Here is a 20,391-nt window from a genome sequence, read left to right as displayed (position 1 = left end):
CTCAAGAGACAAGTTCAATTCACAATGTTGGAAGTGGAATTGCTTTAGGGTAAAAAAAGATCACAAAGAACAATCAAAAGGCTGGAGTCCATTTGATCTTAGTGTATGAAACAAAAGGCTGGAATCCATGAAGTTTCCCAATCAAAATCAAACAAATGATGTTAAGTGTCCAACAAGTACTTTTATGAAAGATAATTGTATGCTCACATGTTATTTTGCTGACAAGAATTTGAGCTTTCTTAGCATGTTTCAGATTCTTGTGTGCTCTTCTACCACACAATATTGAGTTTCACCCTATGGATACAAGAAAGGAGAAAAAAAAAGAACGAAATGAATAGAGTAGCAATTTACTACCTTCAATTACATAAGTACTTCAACAAATATTTCTACAACACGAGTTCAAATGCTGTTAAAAAGAGAAAAAGGAGTACAATTGGTTCAACTCTATGTGAAGATTAATTTATTAAGTTCACTCTCTAAAATTTTACTAATTCTAGAATAATACTACATGTTCCAATTTGATGCATCGCCAAATATCATTTAACTTATATTCAATTTTCTGGGATATTAAAACATTCAAATGATCCTTCATGTCAATATAAATTCGCCATTAGTAGTCTATAAACTAATAGACCAACCACATTGCACTAGCACATAATATAAATAGTTTATTAATGCTAATATTGAATTTGATCCACCCATGATGGGTTGACCCAATCCATTCAGGTAAATGTCTAATTAACCCTAACAGAGAAAATTATCTTTCTGCTATAGGAGTTAATCACAGTTGGGATTTCAAAGTTTGAATTCCTAACTACTGCTTAATATTAAAAACAGAAGTTACGTAACTTTTAGAGAAATGAACTCTAGAACGCTCTCTACTTTTTCTTCTTCCTTGAAAATAACCAAAAAACTAAGATCAAAGAATACAGAAAGAACAAGGGCAAATTGTGTTGTGGATTAATAATCCCAATGGGTGGATCATCAAACATTATCAAAGAACATACATATTGAATCCGGGTATGAATTTTCTTGAATCCAGGAACTATTTATTTCCGCTTTCAGCTAATTACCTTTTTATATTCATCAAGCCACTTTCTGCATCACTATCTACATCCATATGAACCCCTCTGTAGATTTCTTCAAGCTCATGTTGCCTCTTGAATACCAACTCTTTCATCTTGCTGGCTTTCGGATTATTTAATCGTTCTACCTCAACCTCTGCCTAGCAACAATATAGAACACAGTGGCATAAAATACTACAATGGAACAAATAAAAAACATTACCTACATTCTACAACTTCCAAACACAAATTAAAGACAATAATAATCACTTGCTCAATAACATCTAGAGCAAGACATCCTTGTCTCACAACTTCATCTTCATCAACTGAGGAAGAAACTAAACTAGTAACATGGTCAAATTTTCATTGCTCAATGACAGGTGTCTCCAAGAGGTTTCGCAGCTTTATGAATGCACTAGCTAGACTTTGAGGCTATCCCAAACAAAAATATCCAAAACAGGGGAAAGACTTATAGTGTTATCTGATAATTTGTAATTACAAAAGCAGAAATACACTATCTGAATAGAAAAGACGGTGAAAAAGCAAAGGAAACATGAGCAGGGAAGAGTCAGAAATTGAAGGGAAAACAACAGCAAAATAATGCTCAATATAAGAAGATGCAAGACAATAAAGCTATAACTCAAGACACAGAAATTATCACTTCAGAACCCAAAATATTAATCAAAAAGCCCAAAAATTTCACACAGTTCATGCTGTGAAACACAACAAATATATTATCTTTTCTTCTTTGGAAATTAATGTTGAAGTATTTATCAAGTGAATGAACTGCCACAAATCTCCTATCAACTAATCCAATCAGAATGCCAAGCAAATAACTCATAGAATGTAAGAGAGACTTTTAGGAATACGGAAATGGGAATATTAAAAAGTACCATTTCATCAGTACCACTTGAATCACCATCAAGTGGTACTGTGAAAAGCGCCTGCCTGAAATGCAAGTAGTTCAAAAAGCTATAACTCAGATGTAGCAGGCAACATCTAAGTGTTGTTATCTGAATTTGTGAAAAATGTTTATGATGTCAGGTAATAATATTAAACAGATGTGGGCATATGTGCACCTGCCTGAAATGCGCCCATGAGTTGCAGTGGAGCATTGGAAAGTGTCCCATATGTCGCGTTCCAATAGAAGATGTTGTGCGTGCATATATGGATTCATAGACGACCCCATGAACGGCCGTCATTCCAAAAACTTGATACAAAAAGCAGGAAATTTCAGGTGGATTTTCATTTTACCCACAGTTCCAATCAATATGTCACATCCCAATTCTTTTCAACACACGAAAGGGGTCATCATACTTCTAATTGGACATTATATATATCGAAGTTCTTCTTCTTTGTTTTGTACATATAAATAACAACAAAACCTTAACTCTACACATAGATATAAATAACAACAGTCACTTCCATACAAGCAAGTGCCAAAAACATTTTCCTTCTGGAAGTATCCTCTGCTTGATATAGTATATAAATTTTAGGTTATCCCTTAGGATATATAATTTTGTATAAGGATAACAACATCTTCACTTTTATAAAACTCAGTTGTTAAAACAAATGTACAACATAAACATTATAAGAAAATCCTTGTAAAAACGAACGTTCCGCTAGCTCATTAGCCTTTTTTTAAGGCCAGAAGACTATTTCTCATCCAAGCTTAGATATGTTCTTAAAAAGATTTGAAAAACTCAAAATTTCGGTCATTTATTTAAAATTTTAATCAAGATTAAAGATAAAACTGTTATTTAACAAAAAATATTTAAAATTTTATTACATTTATCTCTTTTAATTTAAAAATCTCATAATTTTTTCTCACTTAAAGTTTGAAAAATTAACATCTATGTCCAAGGTCTACAAACACTTTGTCATCTAAATTTAGATCATGAGCATTATCTTTCAAAGGACAATACTTCGTTATCTTTAAGTTTGAAGTAAAGTTTTCGGTGGTCAGGTTTAGATTGAAAACTAATGATCATGGTATGGGCGGAAAAGTAATGAAAAACCCTATAAATTTAAAGAGAAAAAGTTTAAATGAAAGTTTGAAAATATGTGAGTGCTTACATTATTTTGATTACTACAAGTGTAATTTAAAATTAAGGTAAAACTTGGCCTTTCTGTCTTCATAAGAATCTAAATTCCACACTTTGTTGAGCCACGTCATTCATTGGGGTCCTTTATTTTTTACTTTTGTGTCTTTGCCTTGGGAGGGGTTGTGAAAGTGGGGTCAGAATTCTTTTGTGGGATATTATGATGACATCTTTGTCAACATTCTTTTCAATGTTCCACACGGTTTTTTTTTTTTTTTTAAATAAGAATCCAAATTCCACACTCTCTTTTTTTTTTTAAATAAAACTCTAAATTCAACACGGTGAATCACCTCATTCTCTGGGGGCCTTTTTATGATCTTTGCCTTGGGAGGGGCCTTGGAAAGTGGGGTCAGAATGTCTTTTGTAACTTATTATCATCATTTCTTTGTTAACATTCTCTTCAATGTTATGCTAGTTGAAAAGAGAAAAAACTTATGAGTACGTATGTCGCTGTGTAAAAAGTTAAATATTTATATTTTGTTTATTTTTTGGTTATTGGAATTTTACAGCTTGAACTGTACTAGTTTAATAATTAATAATTATTAATTTTAAATTTAATTTTAACATAATCAAAATATGTAGGATTTAATATCATCTTAATAATATTATAAATATTTTTAAAATTATAAATTATGTATACACCTTATTACATCCTTATTTCTCAAAAAATAAAATAATTTATTATAAAATACATATTATATCATATGATTTATACAATACATATTATATCAACGGTGCAGATGAGAGCGCCACATCTGTATAAGACAAAAAAAAGAATCGCAAATTAAGCCACATGGGCAAATTCACTTAACAAACAAAATTTGAAAGCCCATAGATAAATATATCTTCATGCAAGGTCCTCTAAACCCCCTCCTGCGAAGCATCTACACGCCCTGATACGATAAAGACATCAGAAACATGATCAACGAAAAAAAAGAAAGTGAGGAATTATTTTTACAAACTGGATGCAGAAACCAAACCGTTTTCGGCTGCCCCGCATGACCAATCTTCCATCTTCATTTATGCTGCAAATGACTCTCGAGAATTCAATGACTTGGCTTGGAAGAAGCAATACCATGCTAGCCCTAACTCCATCGACAAATATCATTATAATCTCTTGCCTTTCTGGGTCGTCTGTGTTGTTGCAGCGTAAATCTGAGTGTGATATATTAGCTTTCGCACCCGCTCTGATTGTAATGGTATTACGAAAGTGGTCGGGTCGTGCCAGGGGTCTAAAGAACCTCACTTGAAGCTCAGCACCGGTGTTGTTTTCGAAAGTGGTAAGGCTTGCACCCATGGCTATGTTATCACACATGATAATATTAGGAGTTTGGCGTGGTTTATTTATAGGCATGCATAAACACGACGATACAGTTAGGATAACCCTGAAATATCCCTTACATTCTCCAATGGACTCAGCTACCTCCCTTAATTGATGGATTTGAGGGTAACTGAGACAATTACAAAATATGAAAGGGGTGTACAGGAAGGTTCTCCGAAGCTTGGGCATGTGCAGATTACTGTTCTACGTCTTTCTTTTCAAAACTACTACTCTCTGATAGGAAGACTTCTCAACATGTTGAAGAAGGATTAACTTTTAACTGAATTAAAAATAAAATAATACGTAATTATATAATAATATATTTGTGAATTGTATTGAAACTCAGAAGTCATACCTGTAATCACTACTAGCAAGGCGCAAGCCAGATATTGGGAATACTGCATCATATATAACAGATACTATGCTTAATGATTGAATTATCCTAAGCTTCCACTAGTTTGATAATATTTATTTTATCATACAATATGTGTCATTACCAAGACTATACGTTGAGAAAATTAGTTTCAGGAGGCCATGCAATCTGCAGTTTCTTTGTATGTGAGGCCAAGTATATGTTTAGTATAGAGCACCAAATTTTACAACGTACACTATGATTATCACTATCTTATGATATATAATACGTATCATAAAATATAATAAATTAATATGATATAATGAATATATTATGTGATATAATTTATATTTTCTGATATTATACATATAATATAATAGAAGTGTATATAAAAAATTATAAATTTTTAATAATGTTTATGAAATTTTTCAAAGTGATAATATAACAATTAAAATTTTTTATTATTTTATCGATATTTTATTATTTTATATTTTAAAAGATGTATAAAAAAATATATAATATAATACATAGTTCAAGTACCATATAATAGACTTAGTGCATGAGATGCATAGAATGGAGTTGATTATAAATAAGATTATAATTGTGAAAGAAAGCAACAGAACCCACTTTAAAAAATGATTGTTTTTATGGTATTTAATAAAATCATTAAAAATTATGGTAAATCAGATATATAAGGATATTTGGTATTATTTTTATTATAGTAATCATATTAAGTAAAAAAATGACATTTTTTTTTATGATATTTATCTTAAAAATCACTGACATTCATGAAAGTCAACAGATTTAATGTTCGGGCCTTGTTAAAGTGGGTTCAAATGAATGTCTGATTTTGTCAACATTCTTTTCAACGTTAGGGCCGTCCGCCACATGATTTACAAGGAGGATTCAGGGATAAAAGTAAAAGGCCAAAAGTCTTGTTCCCACCCAATGATCGGTGTGATGTCAAACTCATATAATTTCTAATTTTTAAAAACATAAACTCTTATTTATGAATAAAATTTTATTAAAATTATCTGATAAAATTAAGAACAAAATCATAATTTTATAAGAAAATTTAAAAAATTAAAGTTTTATTACATTTCCCCCCCTCAATTTGAAAATTTAACAATTTCCCTTTATCCAAAATTTGAAAAGTAGTAATTTTCCCCCACTATGGTTAACTTAAAACCATCCCATTTTTCAACAATAAAATCCACTTCAACAACCTTCTTTGAGACTAGCCACTTTTCTTCGGTGTGCATTGTCACTTCCCAACGACAAAAGGACTGATGAAATCAATCGAATCTTGTAGGACAAAGACAAATATTAGTTAAAAGTTTGGGAATCTTGTTCATCTTCGACCACAATTGAAAGACTTCTCAGTAGGACCTCGTACATAGTTGGCTACCGAATGAAACGAGTGATGGAGAGGGTTCACTGTCAAATGATGGAAAGGGTAATAGATTGAATCGATGATGAACCCATCTTTGATTTTTTTTAATTTGTTGAGAATCGAATGAAAATGAAGATGCCAATGAATGACAAAGAGAGAGTCGAGAGGAAGAGACTGAGTCGATCTTCACTAGAGAGATGAAGATGTCGACTGATTTCGATTATCGATAGAGATGAAGATAAAAAGAAAACCCTAGTGGAGAATAGGTAATTTTTCGAAACTTAAGTTTTTGGAAAAAGTTGTTATTTTTTAAAACTAAGGTGGTGAAAATGAGATAAATTTTATTTTCAATATTATTTATTAAATGATATTTTTACCTTTATTATTGATAGAAAATTTTAACAAAATTTGGGTGATGGGTGGATGTTTGGATTTTTGAAAGTAAGAGGGTATGAGTTTAAGATTTCTACTAACTTTGGGTGGGAAAAGGGTTTTGGCCAAAGTAAAACGATGACTTTCTTCACCTCCAAGCCTTACCTTGACTTTTGAGTGTTTTTGTCAATATTAAAAAAAGGGGAAAAGGACTTTTCCATCCAAATTTTAGTCTAATTTCAAAATTATACTTATGATAGATGAAAAATCTAAACATCCACTCATAGACTAATTATCATCTAAATTTTTAGTTAGAGGTCAGGATAAAATCATCATTTTATCATAAACTCTAAAACCTTGAAATTTATATAATTTTTTTCCCAGGTTTTAAAAACGAAGCGTCATCCTTCATCGTTGCATCTGGATGACTTGACAAAAGATAACAAAGCATTGTTCTTCATCTCTTCTCCCCGATTTGGACTATGAAGGGTCGTTTTTTGTTGAAAAAAAACCTTCACTTCTTCCTCATTGTTGGTTGGTTCCCTAAGCCACCAAAGATGAAACCTGAAAAGGGGGGAAGTGAATTTTTTAAAGTTTAATCATGAGGGGTAAATGTGAGTTTTCTAAACTAAGATGAGAAAATGATATAAATTTTTTAGGTTTTAGGGTTTATAGATAAAATGATGATTTTACCATCGCTTTTATTTAAAATTTTGGATGACAATTAGTCCATGAATGGGTATTTAAGTTTTTTAATCTGTTGTTGTTATGATTTTGAATTTAGACTAAAACTTGGGTGGAAAATTGTCCTTTTCCCTTAGAAAAAAATTGTTCATTTGAATTTTTTTTTTATTTCATTTGTGTCAAGCTATTTTTAAATTTTAATTAAATCACATATGCTTGACCATTTAGAGATCAAAGTCATGCCGTATTGAGAATAATTACCTTGATGTTATCCCAAAGATTGCACATTCATTCCCAGTTGACATTTGGAAACTGAAAGGTGATGGTGCTAAAGATGAGAGATCGGTGGAGAGTTTAAGATTAAGTTTTTTTTTTGGTGTGTTAAAATAATATTTTTGATTTATTTATTTTAATGATTATAAAATTGATTATTAAATTTTATATTTTATTTATTTAATATAATTAATTAAATTTGATAAAGATGATTTAGTTGGGATAAAATTTTTCAATAAAAAAAAATTGCAGGGATAATTTGAGTAAAAAAAAGAATTTTAAAATGTAAAAGTTAGATAATATATCAAGATTAAACTATTGAGCAATGCTATGTGTACCCATTTTTTGTACACAATTTATGTATATAGTGATGTGTCATCATATAATTAGTTGATTTTAAAACATGTGTCATCATATGATAAAGAAACATCCAATCATATGATAATATCTTATTTGTGTACATAAATTATGTATCAAAAATGGGTATACATAGTTTTATTGTAAACTATTTATTTGGTTTTGTCAACTCTAACTAAAGATGTGTTTGATTTAGATAATCTTTAATTACCAAAAAAAAAATATTACCACAAGATAGATTATATTGAAGATTATTAAAAATAAATAATTACTATCTTTGATAAAAATTAATAAGTATAAATGATATAAATAATTATTGTGTTTAGTTATATAATTATATTTAACAAAATTTTTAATAAATAATTAGACGTATAACTTGTTTTTTTTATATTTATATTATGTTTTAGAAAATTATAATTAAGTTAATTTTATTAAATAATATATATTTAAAAGTGAATAATTTTAATAGGTTTAAACTATTTTTTTAAATTTAATTTGATTTAATTTAAAATCTAAAATAATTTTGTATGAGTTGAATTTTTTTTTATTTTTTTAATCTGGTTTAAAAAACTTTGGTACCCCCACCAAACGGAATATTATCCAACCCAGAGATGATCTAAATAGGTTGATACTTGTAAGAGAACAACGCTAAAAAAAAAAGAAGATCATGTGTTGTAATAATGAGACAAAGAAAAAATATTTACACAAGATTTTGAGCAAAAAGAAAAAAATTAACTAGATTAAAGTCTAATTTGAAAGGAAAACGAAAGAGAGAAAAACATTAGATTGTTTTGGAATAAGAGACAGGAAGAATGTTATTGAAATGAGAAAAATATGTTAACTATTAGGGGGTATTAAAGATTATTTTGATAATCTATAAAAAATTTAATAATATTTTATTATCAATAGTGGTGTGACAAGTAATATAAGAGATAATCTGATTACTATCTCTACCTTAGACATTAAAATATTACTAAGATAATTTTTATTTTATTATACTTATATATTTATTTATTAATTTTTTTATGACACAAATAATCTTATTTTCAATTAATATAATAAATAATATTAAAAAATATTTTAAAATAATTATGCTTAAGAGTATTTAAGTAAAATAATATATTAATATTTTTTATTATCTTTAATCAAATACAATAATTATTTATATCTACTTAATTTATCAAATTTCATCAAAATAATAATAATTTATATTTAATAATATTTAAAATAATTTATTAATTTTAATAATAAAATATTATTGAAATTAAACACCCCTAACGGGTTCAGGAGTTGCGTAGAATGCTAGAACAAATTCATAAGAAAGGCAGCGATATTAGCGGAGAAACAAAGGGACAGAAATTATAACACCAATCAATCCAATTCTCATTAATGTGCCTTTCTTTATCTGGCCCACGGTAAGGTGCCAAAACACCCAATGTCATGATGTCAACCCAAATGTTCCCACTTTCCTTCTTCTCCAGCTGACATGCAATTGAACCGACACAGATGTCGCTATAATATGCTGACTGAGCAAGAAAATAGTCTCAAAGATGATGCATTAAAATAAACAAAAAGAATTCAAGATAGCAAATCCAATCATGCAGGCATAGATACAAATAATGTCAAAAAATGTGCTTCAAGAACCACCTACACATTATTACTTTATGATGGGCTGGTTTACGGAAAGATCAACTGAGAGTTGCCTGCTATAATCGATCCAATGCCAATGACAAACCATTCAATATTTATATTTTCCAAAAGGCCAAAGGACTATTTCCCACCTAAGGTATACTTCAATCTCAAGTTTTCATCTTTTATCTTTGATAATACCAAATATCTACTCATAAACAGTTAAAATTAACATAACCCTAATCCTTCGGTAGTCTCTTTTTAAAATTTTAATGAGAGAAAAGAGACTACCAAAGGGAGAGGATGTTTCGGGAGGGAGAGACCGCCGGCAATGGAGCAGGAGATGACGCCTAAGATTTCAAAACAAAACCCTAGGGTGAAACTGCTATTTTTTAAACTTTAGGCTGGGGGAAACTTTTAGTTTTTAAAGTTTAGGGGGGCAAAAAGAGATTATCTTTTAGTTTATTTTTAATATTATAGAGAAAATGATGATTTTACCCTTATTATCGTTAATTTTAACTATTCATGGGTGGGTATTTGGTATTATCAAAGGTAAATGGTGGAAACTTGAGATTGCAACATACCTTGGGTGGGAAATAGTCCTTTGGCCTTTCCAAAATTCAAGCTTCAGCTGATGATTCAGATGGAAAAGTTTTTTGTGTTAGCTCTGTGGGTTGGTTTCATAATCTGATTCTGATTCTAAGTAGGATTAGTTATTGGGTACATATTTTGGAAGCTTATTAGCTTCAACTGAAACACACAACAGACACAAAGCTAATCTCACTTTTACAAACCACACCTGGGACACGGACTCTATGGCCTCCATGAAATAATTTGAGCAGAAGCTTGTCTTGATATCTAATAAATTATAAGGTATATAAATTATTCAGGTTAGATTCAAATCAATTTATGTTGAATTCAATTATCAATTTAGCTCAACAAACTCGAAATGATCTGTCTTATCTCTGAGCTTATACCCAAACTCGAGCTGTATGTTTTGGAGCACCTCTGTTCCACATCTAGTTACTTATAGTTTTTCTTTTTCTTATTTTGTTTATTGGGTTTTGCTTTTTCTGTTGATTTACTTATTGTCACCTTTGTATCCTTTACTTTTTAAATTTTACTTAAATTCGGTTGTTGGATTCTAATTTTGAAAACTGTTGGACATAGTTGGGAAGAATTAAATAAAAGTATAAGAAGATATTAGCAATTGTCTTACCAAAAAAATAAAGATATTAGCAATTAATATTTGTATTAAATGTTAAATACAGTGCTTAATTTTATTGAAAAACAATTAGTGATTTATGATGGAATCAAACTACTTTTATCACCAGTAAATGGATAAATTTGGTACGTGCTGTCGTTGACACTCAAATTAAATCCTAAATTCCTACAACAAAATGTAGTAAAGGAAAGTAGGGATCTTTCCCTCGAAGAGTTTTAATTAGTATGTCGTTACAAATAAATCGAAACAAATAAATAAAAAAGGGGGGTTTTGAAGTGAATGCAAATTATAATGAAAAACACTAATTAAAAATTCAGTAAAATAATCTAAAAGGAATAAATCGATTTAACAAACCTTGGTCTTCGGTCACATCCACCATTGGAACTACGATTGATCATCGAAACAAAATATCAAATTAATTAATTGAATATTCGTTGTGGTATTAACATCTAAATTTGGAAAAGTAATGCAATGTGGTTGTTGATTTAAATCTGGAGCAGCACGCTCCCTTAAAGTCTGATTTTCAGCCATGTTTTCCTCTGTTTCGTGAACTGCCTTGTGTGCGTGCAGTCTCCTTTTTGTTTCTTTTCTCAACCCTTTTGCAGTCTTTTCAATTTCTGGATCAAATTGTAAACTAGCTTGTTTCGACGATCGCGTAACGAACATACAAAGTAAAAACTCCCCGGCAACGGCGCCAAAATTTGGTACGTGCTGTCGTTGACACCCAAATTAAATCCTAAATTCCTGCAACAAAATATAGTAAAGGAAAGTAGGGATCGTTCCCTCGAAGAGTTTTGATTAGTATGTCGTCACAAATAAATCGAAACAAATAAATAAAAAAAAGGGGGTTTTGAAGTGAATGCAAATTATAATGAAAAACACTAATTAAAAATTCAGTAAAATAATCTAAAAGGAATAAATCGATTTAACAAACCTTGGTCTTCGGTCACATCCACCATTGGAACTACGATTGATCATCGAAACAAAATATCAAATTAATTAATTGAATATTCGTTGCCGTATTAAATTTACCTGTCATTCCTTACGATTAGTTAACCAAAAACATGTATTCCAATTAACCCTTATTGATTAATAATTCGAATACGATCTCGAATTTAATTAAACAATAGCATTACGAATTAGAAAGACCAACGAAGCAAGACAACACAAACGTACGACGTTGCATTTAATCCAGTTGATTATTTTCCTAGGATTTAAAGTTTCTGACGCAGCAAACGATAAACCTAGTTGCCACTTCGATTAGGTGGATTGAACAATTACGGATTCAACACCTAAACTAGCAATAAATTATATTAATTGATAAACTAATTGCGCACCTTAGAAATCAACCAACACAATCATGAAAAATAATTCAGAAAGATAACCAATACTCAAATAATTAAAAGATGCATTAAAGAACAAAAATAAATCTCACAATCATTGTAGTTCCATGGTTTCAGATCCCTTCAACCAAGAGAAATTATTCAACCACTGTAGACCATGTTTTTCTTTCTAATTCTCTAAGTACAATCGTTGATAATTCTCAAATAAAAATAAGAGTATATATATATTGTCTAAAAATCTGGAAATTGAAAGTGAATCTTAATCTCCTAATCCAATCAAGCAAAGTGATACATATCTTCCCTAAAAGAAAGGAAAAGATATGTATCTTTAATGTATATCCTTCCTCCAAAAATATCCTTCCTTATCTAGCTCAATTAATCCTCTTTTCCAGCTGGTGATTATCCCTTTCCTAGGAAGCAAATCTTAATATTTTATAGACTCTTGCAGCTGATCTGGGCGTTCAGATCTGTTTTCCGAATTCTGCTCTCATCTTTCACGTGCCCACGCCTAGTCTGCATTACGAAAATTCCAAATTAATAGATCTGCTTCAGTTTTTCCTCTTTTTGGCCCAACTTACTCCAAAAATGCTCAAAGATTCCTAAATGCAAAAAGATAAGTAATTCCATTAGATTAAATCAAATTTCCACACAACACAAGGGAATTATAAATCAAAATAGTAACAATTAATGGCCTTATCAGTTGGACCAAAATGAATTAGTTCAGTCTTAAAAGTTAGCTCAATTCAATTCAATTGGATTCAAATTTATTTATGTCAAACTCAAACCAAACTCGATCCAAGGAGGGTTGTTTGATTTTTAAATTGATATCGTGACTTGATTTGGTTCAAACTTAACTCATGATTCAATTCGAGTTCTATTAAGCAATTCTCAAAACAGTGTCATCTTGTCTATTATTGGGTGAAACAATGTTGCTTTGTTAATGAGTTATGAACTCGAGCCATAAATTTACGTTACGAACTCAAGCCCAAATTTAAACTTTGAATCTAGAGATTAAATTAAACTGAAATTATCCTTAGATTTGGCTTGATAAACTCAAATTATTTAATTTTTTATTTGAATCAAACTTGAATAAGAAAATGTTCAAGTTTTACCCGATTGGGTGGAAAATACTCATTCAACCAAAAGCAAAATTATTGGAAGTGGAAGAAGAGAGAAAGAAATATTAAAATAAATGTGGCTCTCTTCCATCCATACAAAAAATCGGAAACCTTGGGAGAAACCAAAAAAGGAGCCATCCATGACTTAAACAAATGGATCAAGCAGCCTCTAGCTTGAGTAACAAAAGGATAAGTAGATATGAATCAAACTAAACTAGAATATCTCTTAGCTTAAGTTCAACTCTAATAAAAAATAATTAGATTTGAGTTTGTCAAATCAAATTAAAGGTGACTTGAGTTAGATGTAAAACATGTATATGGTCTCTACCTAAACATGTATATACTAAGTATGCAAGATAGAAACCAAAACTATGATTTGCGGAATATTAAACACTAACCTTCGACCATTGTTTAACGATTTGATGCAGAATAATCCTTTAGAAATTGCTTGTAAACTTTCGTCTTCTAGGTGATTTCTTTTTCTCACAGAATGGTGTATATTTTTCAGAAAAAGCTCACTCAGGGACCCTTTTTTGCAACCTTAAATAAGCATTCTCCCATCAAGAATGCAACGGTAATGTGTGGAGTTATGACATAGGAAGTTACAAACCATTAAGAATGGGAGTTACAGACCATCAATCAGTTTTTTTTTTATTTACTGCATGAAGCAATTACCAGAAAGAAAAAAGTGGCATTTTCCCACTTGGTCTGTAACCTATGAATCTATATATTAAAGTAAAGAAATAAAATATACGAATCATGACGATAAGCCTTCTAAGAACGAGTATTATCTTCCATATATCATGATGTATTTATCCCTTTATAACTTAATGAATAAACCTTATGTTTATTCTAGGTCCAAAATTGATTATTTTCTCAACCAAAATATGCACATAAAAATGATAAAAACTAATCAATTTAAAAACTGAATAATTTTATTATAGAAAATGTATATACATCAAATCACATGATGGAACCAACTCCCATCACAATTACAACATGAGACCAACTCACATTTACTCTACATGATCCTTAAAACTTTTTGGTGACATGTCTTTTGTCAAAGGATCGATAATCATCAATTTAGTGCTGACGTGTTCAATGACCACTTTATTCTTTTTTACACGTTCCTTAATGGCTAAATACTTAATGTCGATATGTTTACTTTGACTACTACTTTTATTATTTTTAGCCAAGAAAATAGTAGCTGAATTGTCACAATAAATTTTTATCGGCTTGGAAATAGAATTTACAATCCTAAGCCTAGATATGAAACTCTTCAACCATACACTATGTGATATAGCCTCAAAACAAGAAACGAACTCAGCCTCCATGGTAGATGTAGCAATTAATGACTGTTTGACACTCTTCCAAGATATGGCTCCTCCAATAACAAGAAAATATATCTAGATGTTAATTTTCTTAAATCAACACAGTCAGCAAAATCCGAATTGGAGTAACCAACTATCTCTAAATTATCGGTTCGTCTATATATAAGCATGTATTCTTTGGTCCCTTAAAGGTACCACATCACTTTCTTTGTAGCTCTCTAGTGGTCTATACCTAGGTTACTCTGATATCTTCCTAACATCTTAACAACAAATGCAATGTCATGTTTTGTGCAGACCTGAGCATACTTAAGGCTTCCAACAGCTGAAGCATAGAGAATGTTCTGCATTTGTTCCTTTTCAAGTTCATTTTTAGGACATTGGTTCAAATTAAACTTATCACCCTTCACAATTGTGCTATACTTGGTGATCTTTCACTTGAAATCTCTCTAAAACTTTGTTGATATTGGTTTCTTGAGATAGACCTAATATGTCTTGAGGTCTGTTCGTATGAATCTTAATGCCAATGACATAAGATGTCTCACCTATGTCCTTCATATCAAAGTTTTTAGAGAGGAATTGTTTCACCTCATAAAGCAACCCTTTATCATTGGTTGCAAGTAATATATCATCTACTTATAGAACAAAGAAATAAATTTTACTCCCACTAACCTTCTGGTATATACATTGATCCATAATATTCTCTTCAAAACCAAATGAAGAGATAACCTTATGGAATTTCAAATACCATTGACGGATATGGACTTCTTAAGCTTGCATACCAAATGCTCACCATCACTAAAGGAGAATCCTTCAGGTTATTTCATATATACCTCTTCCTTTAGATCTCCAATGAGGAATGTCGTTTTCACATCCATTTGATGCAGTTTTAAGTCAAAATGGGCTACTAAAGCCATTATAATACAAAAAGAATCTTTCTTAGGTACAGAAGAAAAAGTCTCTGTGTAATCAATTCCTTCATTTTGAGTGAAACCTTTAGCAACGAGTCTTGATTTATATCTCTCGATATTACCTAATAAGTTTTTCTTTGTTTTAAAGACCCATTTACACCCAATGGCCTTTACCCCATTAGGTAGCTTGACAAGATCCTAGACTCTATTACTCTTTATAAATTCCATCTCATCTTTCATAGTATTGTGCCACAAAATAGATTTACTGTAATTTATTGCTTGTGAAAACGTAACAGGATCTTCGGCTCCTAAATTATGGTCAATTTCTTGTAAATACACTATATAATCACTAGAAATAACTGATTTCCTCATTCTAGTTGATCTTTTTAATATTGTAACACTATTTTCTTATAGAGTAGAGTGTACAACTAGTGGTTCAACAGTATCTGAAGGTTGTTGAATAGTTTGATCTATTAGAGTATTATCAACAACTCGTGGAACTTCATTAATTGGTTGTTTTACATCTATTTGAACTTGAAGGGTGTTATGAATAACAACAAATCTATTATTCGAAATGGGTGATTGAGTATTTGAATGACCTTTCTCAGAAATTAAGTCCTGAGACTGATCACTCCCACTAATTAAGTCATTCTCAAGAAATTTTGCATTTCGAGATTCCACAATTCTAGTGCTATGTGATAAATAATAAAATTTATAAGCTTTAGACTTTTCGGCATATCCAATGAAATAACCACTTATAGTCCTCAGGTCTAATTTCTTCTCATGTGGATTATAAACTCTTACTTCAGACGGGCATCCCTAAACGCATATATGTCGCAAACATGGTTTCCAACCTTTAAGTAACTCAAATGGTGTTTTAGAAACAACCTTGGTTGAAACTTAGTTCAATATATACACAACTGTTTTAAGAGCTTCTACCTACAGTGATTTAGGAAGTTTGGAGTTGCTAAACATACTCTGCACCATGTCTAATAAAGTTCGGTTTCTTCTTTCTGCTATACCATTTTGGTCTAGAGAACCAGACATAGTGTATTGGGCAACAATCCCATTTTCTTCAAGAAACCTTGCAAATGGACCAGGTACTTATCCATCATGAGTGCATTTACCATAAAATTCTCCACCTTTATCTGATCTCACAATTTTAATTTGTTTTCCAAATTGTTTCTCTACTTCTGCCTTGAAAACCTTAAAGGTATCTATTCTTGTTATGAAGCATGTAGAGATACATGTATCATGAATAATCATCAATAAATAAGATGAAGTATTTTTGACCGTAAACGTCCATATCATGATAACAAATATCTGTATGCATGATTTCTAATATGTCTGAGCTTCTCTTGGCACCTTTCTTTAGCTTGTTAGTTTGTTTTCCCTTTATACAATCTATACAAGTATCAAAGTCAGTAAAATTTAGAGTATCTAATATCCCATCATTCACTAATCTTTTAATTCTTTCTATAGAGATATGTCCCAATCTTCGATGTCATAACATAAAGGAATTTTCATTCATAACACTCTTTTTAATACCAACATTACTTTGAACATGCATCAAATTAAATGAAACATTGTTTTGTAAATGAATTCGGAACAAACCATTAGACAATGTACCATTTCCTATAACTACAGATTTATAAATCAAACTAAATACAGTTTCATTAAATGTAAAGGAAAATCCAAAGGATACAAGTCTTGAAACAGAAATCAAGTTTCTAGAGAAACTTGAAATATAAAAAGTTCATTCTAAATCCAATATAAAACCAGAATCTAAAACTAATTTGCATGTTTTGATCGCTTCCACATGTGAACACATCTTATTTCTCGAATAGGTGCTCTGTTCACTGGCCATCGACTTCCTTTGGTTTAGAAAACCTTGCAAGGTATTTGAAACATGGATTGTAGAACCATAATCAATCCACCAAGTGTTATGACAAACATAAACCATATTAGATTCATAACATACAAGTGAGATTGAATTACCTTTCTTTTCAAGCCAAGATTTAAACTTAATCCAATCTTTCGTTACATGTCCTTTCTTCTTACAGAAAAAACATTTGGACTCTTTCTTAAATTCGAGCTGATTGATTATTTTATCTTTTCCCTTATACTTAGCTTGGTTCTTCTTCTTCTTCCCTTATGTAACCATATGTGCACTTTCACCTATTTTAATCAATAACCTTCCTTCCTCTTATACACACATGGTCAGAAGTTCATTGATTAACCATTTTTCTTTATGTGTGTTATAAGAGATTTTGAAAGGTGCGTATTGTTTTGGAAGAGAATTTATAATGAAATGCACAAGGAAAGATTCAGACATCTCAATCTTAAGAGTCTTAAGCTAAGTCGTAATATCCCTAATTTGCATGATGTGCTCACGCACACCTCTAACACTGGTGAGCTTTATTGATGAAAACTTTGTCATAAGAGTGTTGGCAAGTGCTTTATCTAAAGACTCAAACTATTCATCAATAACCCTCAGTAATTGCTTGACATTATTACACTCAAGGATTGAACCATGAATACTAGTAGATATGCGTGTTCTGATGAATATCATACCCAAGCGATTAGATCGCTCCCAATGTTGATACAAGGCAATTTCAGCCTGAGTGCCAATTTCTGTAGCTGTAGGTGCTTCATCCTTCCTAATAGCATAATCAATGTCCATACACCCTAATCGAAGAAGAATTCTCTCCTTTCAAATTTTATAATTGTCACCACTCAAAATAGGAACATCACATACATTATCAGAGAAATTCACAAGTTGAATAACTATAAATAAATATTAACATACATGCTTAAGTCACAAAACTTGAAGCAATTGAAATTTATATCATGTTCCACCAATATATAAACATGTTGCAAATATATAAACCACATAACATAAAAACTGTCTGTGGGCTAAGTTTTTAATTTAAATAGGTTTATATACAAATATATAAACCGTATGATGAAATTATCAAATTATATTCCTTTTCTTAATTCCTGTGGGTAGATTAAAAAAATAATTTGCTATTTCATCCTAATTAACCATATAAATATAATAAAAATTCTTGTGGGATAAGATTTATCATATTTACAATGATAAGTTATAATTGATGTCATACAACTAAATGTGATCCCAGGATATTTAATGTATAACTTTGATATAATCAAATATGTTGTGGCTATTCTATGATCAATCAAAATTATACTAATTACATAACATCTAATTTTATGCATATAATTCTTAAGAAATTATTTAAAGTATAATTTCATTTAAACCAAAATTATGTACAAAATTAACCATATAAACAATATTAAATTATTTAATAAACACTAAAAATTGGATAAATGAAACTTAAATTATCCAATTAAAAAATAATTTTGGCAATCACATACTATAAAAATATATTTTATTAAGGCCAAAATGTATAATATATTAAATTCACAAATCTTCAGCACAAAAAAAAAATGAATTATATGAAAAGAGTGAAATCTTAATTCCGCTATATCTAAACTTAATAAATAAGCCACAATAAGCATATATTGTAAAGTTGAATAATCATAGCGGCCTTTTTTTTTTTTAATGACAGAGAAAGGTCACGGGCTCAAGCAAAATAAAAGCTAAAATTTTATGAAAACTGAAATAGAAATGTGTCCTAAATTCCCAACAAAATGAAATTGGCTTGGTGGCAAATCGTGTGTCTTATGGTTTGGGTTCAAAACGTGGAAGTGAGAGTAAGCTTTTTCATTTTTGTTAAAGCAGATAACGCATATGACATGTCATTTGTAGAAACCAAAAGGAAGTGACATGTTGTCTAAAGATCATCCCTGACCTCCAGCGGGGTCAAGATTCAGGTCCATCAACCCAGTTTCAGACCTGTATACATTTTGCACTCTAAATCAACCTACAAAACTCTAATTTTGACGTTCCATATATCAAAATTCTCAGTTTTTGATGTAGAATTCATCTAAATGAAAATTTAAAACAAAAAAAAAATACTAACATCCAATTTTCTCTTTCTAAAGAAATTCGGTATAACATAAAATTTTTCATATAATACACATCAAAACAAGGCAGAGGCATAAAATAGCTCTGATACCAAATGTAAAACATGTATATGGTCTCTATTTAAACATATATATACTGAATATGCAAGATAGAAACTATGATTTGCAGAATATTAAATACTAACCTTTAGCTATTGTTTGATGATTTGATGCAGAATAATCCTCTAGAAATTGCTTGTAAACTTTTATCTTACAAGTGATTTCTTTTTCTCACAAAATGATGTATGTTTTTTAGAAAAAAGCTCACCTAGAGACCCTTTTTTGCAACCTTAAATAAGCATTCTCTCATCAAGAATGCAACGACAATGTGTGAAGTTATGGTGTAGGGAGTTACAAACCATTAAGAATGGGAGTTACAGACCATCAATCAGTTTTTTTATTTATTTACGACATAAAACAGTTACCAGGAAGAAGAAAGTAACATTAGACTCAAGCAAAAAATGATTTAACTCAATTTAGCTCAAATTCATAACTTGAATTAGTGTTTTAAATTTATGACTCCATTTTGAATCGATGGTTTAAATTTGTGACTCATTGATAAAACGATATTGTTTTACCTTAATAATAGACAAAATCATTTATTCGAGTTATAACTTCCAACCGAACTGAGTTATGAATTTGAATCATATATTCAAGCTATGAATTGAGCCACGAACACAGTGGGTGACCAAAAGTTTGAATCTTTGAAGATTCGCCATAACAACAGAAAAAAATAAGAAAAATTTTGAGCTGGATCACTAAGAAATAATGAAAGGGAGACCTGGGAGTAAATAAAAAGAGGGTGGCATTTGTTTATGTTTTTGTTTCAGTGGTGATGTTAAAGTTAGAGATGGGGATAGGGAGAGAGGAAA

The sequence above is a fragment of the Mangifera indica genome, chromosome 10 (genome assembly GCF_011075055.1).
Source record: "Mangifera indica cultivar Alphonso chromosome 10, CATAS_Mindica_2.1, whole genome shotgun sequence".
Lineage (NCBI taxonomy): Eukaryota > Viridiplantae > Streptophyta > Magnoliopsida > Sapindales > Anacardiaceae > Mangifera > Mangifera indica.
The sequence above is the reverse complement of the archived record's forward strand: the minus strand, read 5'-3'. Positions refer to the sequence as shown.